Source organism: Macrobrachium rosenbergii, chromosome 19, assembly GCF_040412425.1.
Source record: "Macrobrachium rosenbergii isolate ZJJX-2024 chromosome 19, ASM4041242v1, whole genome shotgun sequence".
In the NCBI taxonomy this organism is placed as follows: Eukaryota; Metazoa; Arthropoda; class Malacostraca; order Decapoda; family Palaemonidae; genus Macrobrachium; species Macrobrachium rosenbergii.
The window spans coordinates 7,568,017-7,574,608 of NC_089759.1; positions in this window are offsets into that span (position 1 = coordinate 7,568,017).

Below are 6,592 nucleotides of genomic sequence, written 5' to 3' on the forward strand. Positions count from 1 at the left end.
AGAACTTCATCTGGTAACACTGCTCTTCCGAAAATTTTATTGGGTAACCGTATGTTTACGTGTAAAGACAGGCTATCGTACTCACAACTAGCAAGTGATCGTATCTTGGATTTGAAAAAGAAAAAGCTTTATATGCAATATAACGTCTTTGGAATTAGCGTTCTTCGTCAATTATCTTAAGCTAAGATATGCAAGTATTCTCAGTGAGTTACACCCGGAATCATGAAACATATCTGTAACGGCAATTATTTAAAATTCTTTTAACTTGCTTTTTCCATTCAACATTTCCTTTATGATTGTTGTGTCCCCCGAAGCTTAATCTTAGAACGGCTCAAGCTGTAAAGCTCATTAGGGAATCAACACCAGGTACCATAACCAAACCCCTGGTTTGAAGGCTGCCGAATACAGTACGTCACCTAATTAATACGATAATCATACTTACAGCAATAACAATGACTTTAATACCTGATATTCTGTAGCCATACAAAGTTCAGGCTGAAAGAAAATATTGTTGAGAGCTGAGTATAATGACCAAATTAAATGTTTACAAACAAACGTTCATTCCCATATTATCATTGAGGCTGTTACAGAATTTTTCATGAGTGAAAAAATATGAACTGCTTTTTGCTGCTACTAATGTATATACTGGAAATATTTTCACTGACATCTGTGAAGGAAAAAATAAATAGAACTTTACACTGACGAAGTTTGCACAGAGGAATTGTGTGTGTATCTATTGTGTGTGTGCTTACTTTTTATACCAAGTAATTGCATTTCCATCCAGGGGGTTGAAGAAAATTTAAAGGAGAGTGGTGAGGCACTACGGAAACCTTCATTCAAAGGCGCTTGTGGCTAATTTAAATATACAATGTCTCCAATTACAGTGCTTGGAGGTTTGAAGGCACGTTTCTGTATCTGCCTGTTTTTTTCGCCTTGATGTCTGCAAACAGGAAAATCGATAAAAGCAAATGAACGAATACAACAGACAAATACGAGTAAGGAAGGTTTTTCACTTAAATGTTTTCATTTCCGGGTGATAAATTTGACGCTGATAAATTTTTTTTCTTTGGACTACAGCGAAAACTAGCATAAAAATGAGTGAATGGCTGAATTTTTATAAATTATGAAGATTATGAATATATACACTCATCAAAAAACGTGAATGTGTAAGTATATTAGAGGAATTTTGTAAATAGTAGACTAAAAATCTCAAATATACATAATTTGTCAAAAAACTTGATATTGAATTTATTTGTGTTGATTTACTGTGAGAGAGAGAGAGAGAGAGAGAGAGAGAGAGAGAGAGAGAGAGAGAGAGAGAGAGAGAGAGAGAGAGAGAGCGAGGATAGCTGCAGATTTGCATCAAGCAAAGTAGCGAGAGCCTCAACTAGCCATTATAACAACAACAACAACAACAATAATAATAATAATAATAATAATAATAATAATAATAATAATAATAATAATGATAATTTGAAAGCCAGGTTCAATAGCTCATAGCGCAACTTATAAACACTACTTCCTCGCCTCTGTACAAATAGTAATATATTGCTTTTCAGCTGCATATAAGCTACATATGTTTCCAAAACTGGCGTTACAAAGGTTTAGGGAAACGTCATCTGGCAGTTCTTTCAAGCACACCTGCCTTTTTTCCTTTTCAGGCTGTTATCTAGCTTTTATGAATGATTAAGTAAATAAAATCATTACAGCTTTTTTATGCTGATTATGAAATCATAGTTTAAATCTTTCTTCCTCGCTCTGTTTTTTTTCTTATCACATAATATAATATGTTACTTTGCAGAATTCTGCTGGGAGAGCTCACGGCTGTTCATTTGTTGCTCGAGTATTTAACGGTGAATAACATTAACTGTTAAAGTAAAAATAATTAGCTTACGTGTATTTTTCCAGGCACATTATACGCACAGTCGAATGCACTTGGGAATGTTCAGTAAAAGCTTGATGGAGCATAAATAAAATTTGCAGAGAGAGAGAGAGAGAGAGAGAGAGAGAGAGAGAAAGTGCTATCGCAAAAACACAGGCCTCTCCATGAGCGCAAATCCAAACCCCCGGCGCCATTCGAGAGTTAATCTCCGCCATTCAGACACGCGGCACCTAATTAAAAAACAAATAAAGTCAGCTGATCAGGCAAATCGGAAATTTCACGCGTTTTTGATTTTCGATTGCGCGTCTTTATTGAAAGCACCGGCGCCGTAAAACGGTTATGGAAGAGAACGAAAGGTTAAAAAGCAACCAAAAAAATAGAATAAAATAAAATAAAATACGAACTATACAAAATCCAGGTATCATTCCAGGGGCCATTTGTGAATCAATGGAGGAAATGAGAGAGAGAGAGAGAGAGAGAGAGAGAGAGAGAGAGAGAGAGAGAGAGAGAGAGAGAGAGAGAGAGAGAGAGAGAGAGAGAGAGTATATGGGCTACCTTTATTTTCGGCTATCTAGGGTCTATGACCCATTCCAGTTGCTGTAAGAGCATATATAACGTTTCTCTTACTCTTTCGCAGTTTATGTACGTAAAAGCTAAAGTAAATACGGGAATTACGAAAATTCCAGATAAGATGAAATGATGATGAAAGGGATGTGTGGAAATGGCTTGGACATGATGTTCGCACAACCCATGGGAGAACAGTACGCGACAGTATCAGCCGGGGTACTGTGGGCACAAGGTGAATTGGAGGACCCAGACCTACTTGGATGAAAACTATGCGAAGGGAGGCTGGAGATCAGTGGAAGATAAAGACCAAGACAGTCATGAGTGACGGAATTCCATAGAAGTCCTTTAGAGAGAGAGAGAGAGAGAGAGAGAGAGAGAGAGAGAGGGTGGACCACCGAAAAGACCATTTGCCTTTGACTGAACCGTATCGAGGAGGGATACAAAAAATGAAATACCCCAAATATACGATTATTATTCCAGACTCGGGCGGATAAAGCCAATACCACGTTTTGATACCCGAGTTGGACAAAATGTTTTTCGGCATTTACCCAAAACGCCTGATAATTTTAAAGAGCCAGAAATTTCCAGTGTGTGATAAATCCAAGGTAAATTTGAAAGGAAGCCGAGTCTTGGCGCTGAGTTTGACAAGTTTCAGAAGTCCCACTCTTTTATTATTATTATAATTATTATTATTATTATTATTATTATTATTATTATTATTATTATTATTATTCAGAAGATGAACGCTATTCATATGAAACAAACCTACAGGAACCACAGACTTGAAATCCAAGCTTCTAAAGAATATGGCGTTCATTAGAAAGAAGTAGCAGAATGCAGAGGGAAATGCAGAAAGAAGAGATCGCTCATTAAAAAAAATAAATTAACAAATGAATAAATAAAGAGATAAAAATGTCAGTAAATAATTATTACTATCAAATTAAACACTCACGAAATCAGAACTGTCAGATGGAGAAAGAGGAAGAGGCGAAGAAAGTGGAAGTATGGAGGGTTGAATCGAGTGAAAATAATCAATGAAGAAAGAGGTAGAATATTTCTACCCCGAGGTAGACTGAAACAGGAGGATTTTGGCACAAGGAAGCTTTGACAAGTTCAGACGTTTCAAACAGATCTGACACTAAACCACCAATTCTCATGTCTTCATCTACTGTCTTTCTGTTAATGGTAGTACGACTACCTCCTCAACACTGGGAATTCCCGGATTTGATCCTGATAGAAGCCGGAATGATCTGGGCTCGTCCTCATACACTTGTGTTTCTCTCTTAATCAGTGAATGATGCCCCTAGTGGTGATGCACCTAGTGGTAAGTCACCAACAGTGGGTCACCAGGTGTGTGTATGAGAGAGAGAGAGAGAGAGAGAGAGAGAGAGAGAGAGAGAGAGAGAGAGAGAGAGAGAGAGAACAGCAAATAATCAATGTTAACCAACGATGAACACCAGCACCACAATATAAAAGTGAACATCTTCATACCAAACATTAAACAAATACAGGTCAATTATTAGGTTAGCGAAAAATAGTCATTTCACTGGCAACCTTTAAGACACTAAAGAATGGGAATCACGTAAGTCATTATGGAGACAAAGACTGGCTTTACGCTAAATAAAAAGATAAAAGACCTCCAGTATTATTGCGGTTTTCCCTATTTGATTGCCGGGAGGTCCGGAGATGGATTACAGAGTAAGCCATGCAGATCCCCAGATTGCATGGATTCGGTGAATTCGATACAGCTTGAATAATGGCAATGGACTGAACGCGCAGGGACACACACGCACACACACATACTGTGTATATATATATATATATATATATATATATATATATATATATATATATATATATATATATATATATAATATATATATATATATATATATATATATATATATATATATATATATAAATACTGTATACATATGAAATAATTTTCCCCAACAAATACAAAAGAAAAACCAATTCTCGTCTTACTTCTGCGCATCCGCCCTTTTGTTTCTTAATTGCTCGACACGGGATAATTCATAATTAATATTTCCAAAAGCCGTTTTCATCATATCCAGCGTTCAGATGCAGATTTATGAAAGGTATAATCTGCGACTTCCAGCGAAAATGGATCGGCTTTATCAAAATGTTTGAGCACAAATGGTTTTATATTTTTCTACAGTATTTATTTGCTCATCTGCGATATGAATGTAATATATTAACGTTTTGAATATCAATGAATTCACCGCGGCAAACAGAGAGAGAGAGAGAGAGAGAGAGAGAGAGAGAGAGAGAGAGAGAGAGAGAGAGAGAGAGAGAGAGAGAGAGAGAGGGGAGGCCGGTTTTGTAAAGTTCTCATTATGGAAAAACATGATAAGAAAACTATTTCTATTCTAAAATTCTGAAGTGTCATTATCTAAGAAAATATTACACGAGTTAAAAATATGAATATGCAAATGCACCGACAGATAAACTTAATTCTTACAGGTAGTCTGATCAGGTACCTTCGATAGAGAAATTTTAATACATATAAAAAGGGAAGCTTTAAACCAGTGGTTCTCAACCTTTTTTGGCCCATGCACCCTTTCACCATATGTCAGAATGTCATTCCCCCCCCCCCCTTTCCAAAATTGTCTGCCTCAAAAGGTGCATTCCAAATCATATGCAACAAAATACTAACACAAACACACAAGCTAGCGGGGAGAAAGCCCAGCGTGACCTCTCAGTAGTGCGGACGAATGCACACTGAGTTTTGTGTGGTCCTAGAGCCAGTTTGAGCCTGCCAATCTATGGTCACATTTCCCCCCCCCCCCCTCCCAACCTGAAACTCAAAAATTCCACCCTAGTGGGAAATTTTCCCCTGGTTGAGAACTGATTTAAACAGAGACCTTCTGACTGGGATCATCATAATAGCTTCTCCCAGGGAACCTTAGATAAAAAGATTTGGATAGGTAATCTCAGATACAGTATGGTAGAGCTTCTGATATAAAGATACTAACAGGAAGTTTTCAGTTCTTGTTGGGGGTCGTTGTCCTAAATGAGCTCAAAAATAGACACAAATAACAGAAGATTCCGTCTTTATTCCTGGACAGGATTTAGCTTTCATTTTAATTTGGAATACTATGTTAATTTGGTCATTCATGATGAAGAATCCTTTAGTCCGCTTTCCTGCTATTCATATTTTACTTTCCTGAGAGAGAGAGAGAGAGAGAGAGAGAGAGAGAGAGAGAGAGAGAGAGAGAGAGAGAGAGAGAGAGAAGATAAACGCTACTGAAGAGATGGTAATGATTTTTCTTTTCGGCAAGAGCAAAAGAATACAAGAAAAATTGGCCTCTTACATTCGCCCGTTTGTAAGCTGGTTGTTTTAAAAGGATGATTTACGATAAATCACTTCAAAAATCCCTTTCATTTCCATCGCATAAATAAAGATTTATTGAAGGCATAAGACCCCGCGATTTCCATAGTGAATGCGCCCGGTTTATCAAACATTCGGGTACAAATGGTTTGTATTTTTCACCTGTTTTTATTCCTCCGCACCTGCTATGAAATCAAAGTGTTTGTTTTGAATGTGAATAATTTCAGCTGTGAAATGAATAAAAAATCGGTCGTTTGGAAAAGGCTTTTAAAAGGAAAAATAAAATATTTCAATGATTTTCAGGTCATGTTTAAAGAAACTGCAAAACTTTCTAAAGGAAAATTTGCAGTGTTGTGTAGTTTTATAGTACTATAATTAACATTATATGATATTGAAAATATACTTGAACTTGGATAGAGTGTTCAAAGCTGATAAGAACTTTTGGCTAGAAATTTATGATGGGGTTGAAGTGGGAGGGGGTGTTCTGATATAAAAGCTTTTGATAATGAGCTTCTTCTAGGAAGCTTCAAAAGGAGAGCTTACTATAGGGAGCACCGCAAAGAGAACTTGTAATTTGAAACTTAAGACAGAAAGCTTCTGTTCAACTCTATGATTGGCAACCTCAGACGGTAGCTTTTGATAAAGGGCTGATGACAGACAAGTCCTACAATGGAGACTGAGCGAGAATTGGAATTGGAATATAAGATCTAGACCAAAGGCCAAGCTCTGGGACCTATCAGGTCATTCAGCGTTGAAAGGGAAATTGACAGTAAAAAGGTCTGAAAGGTGTA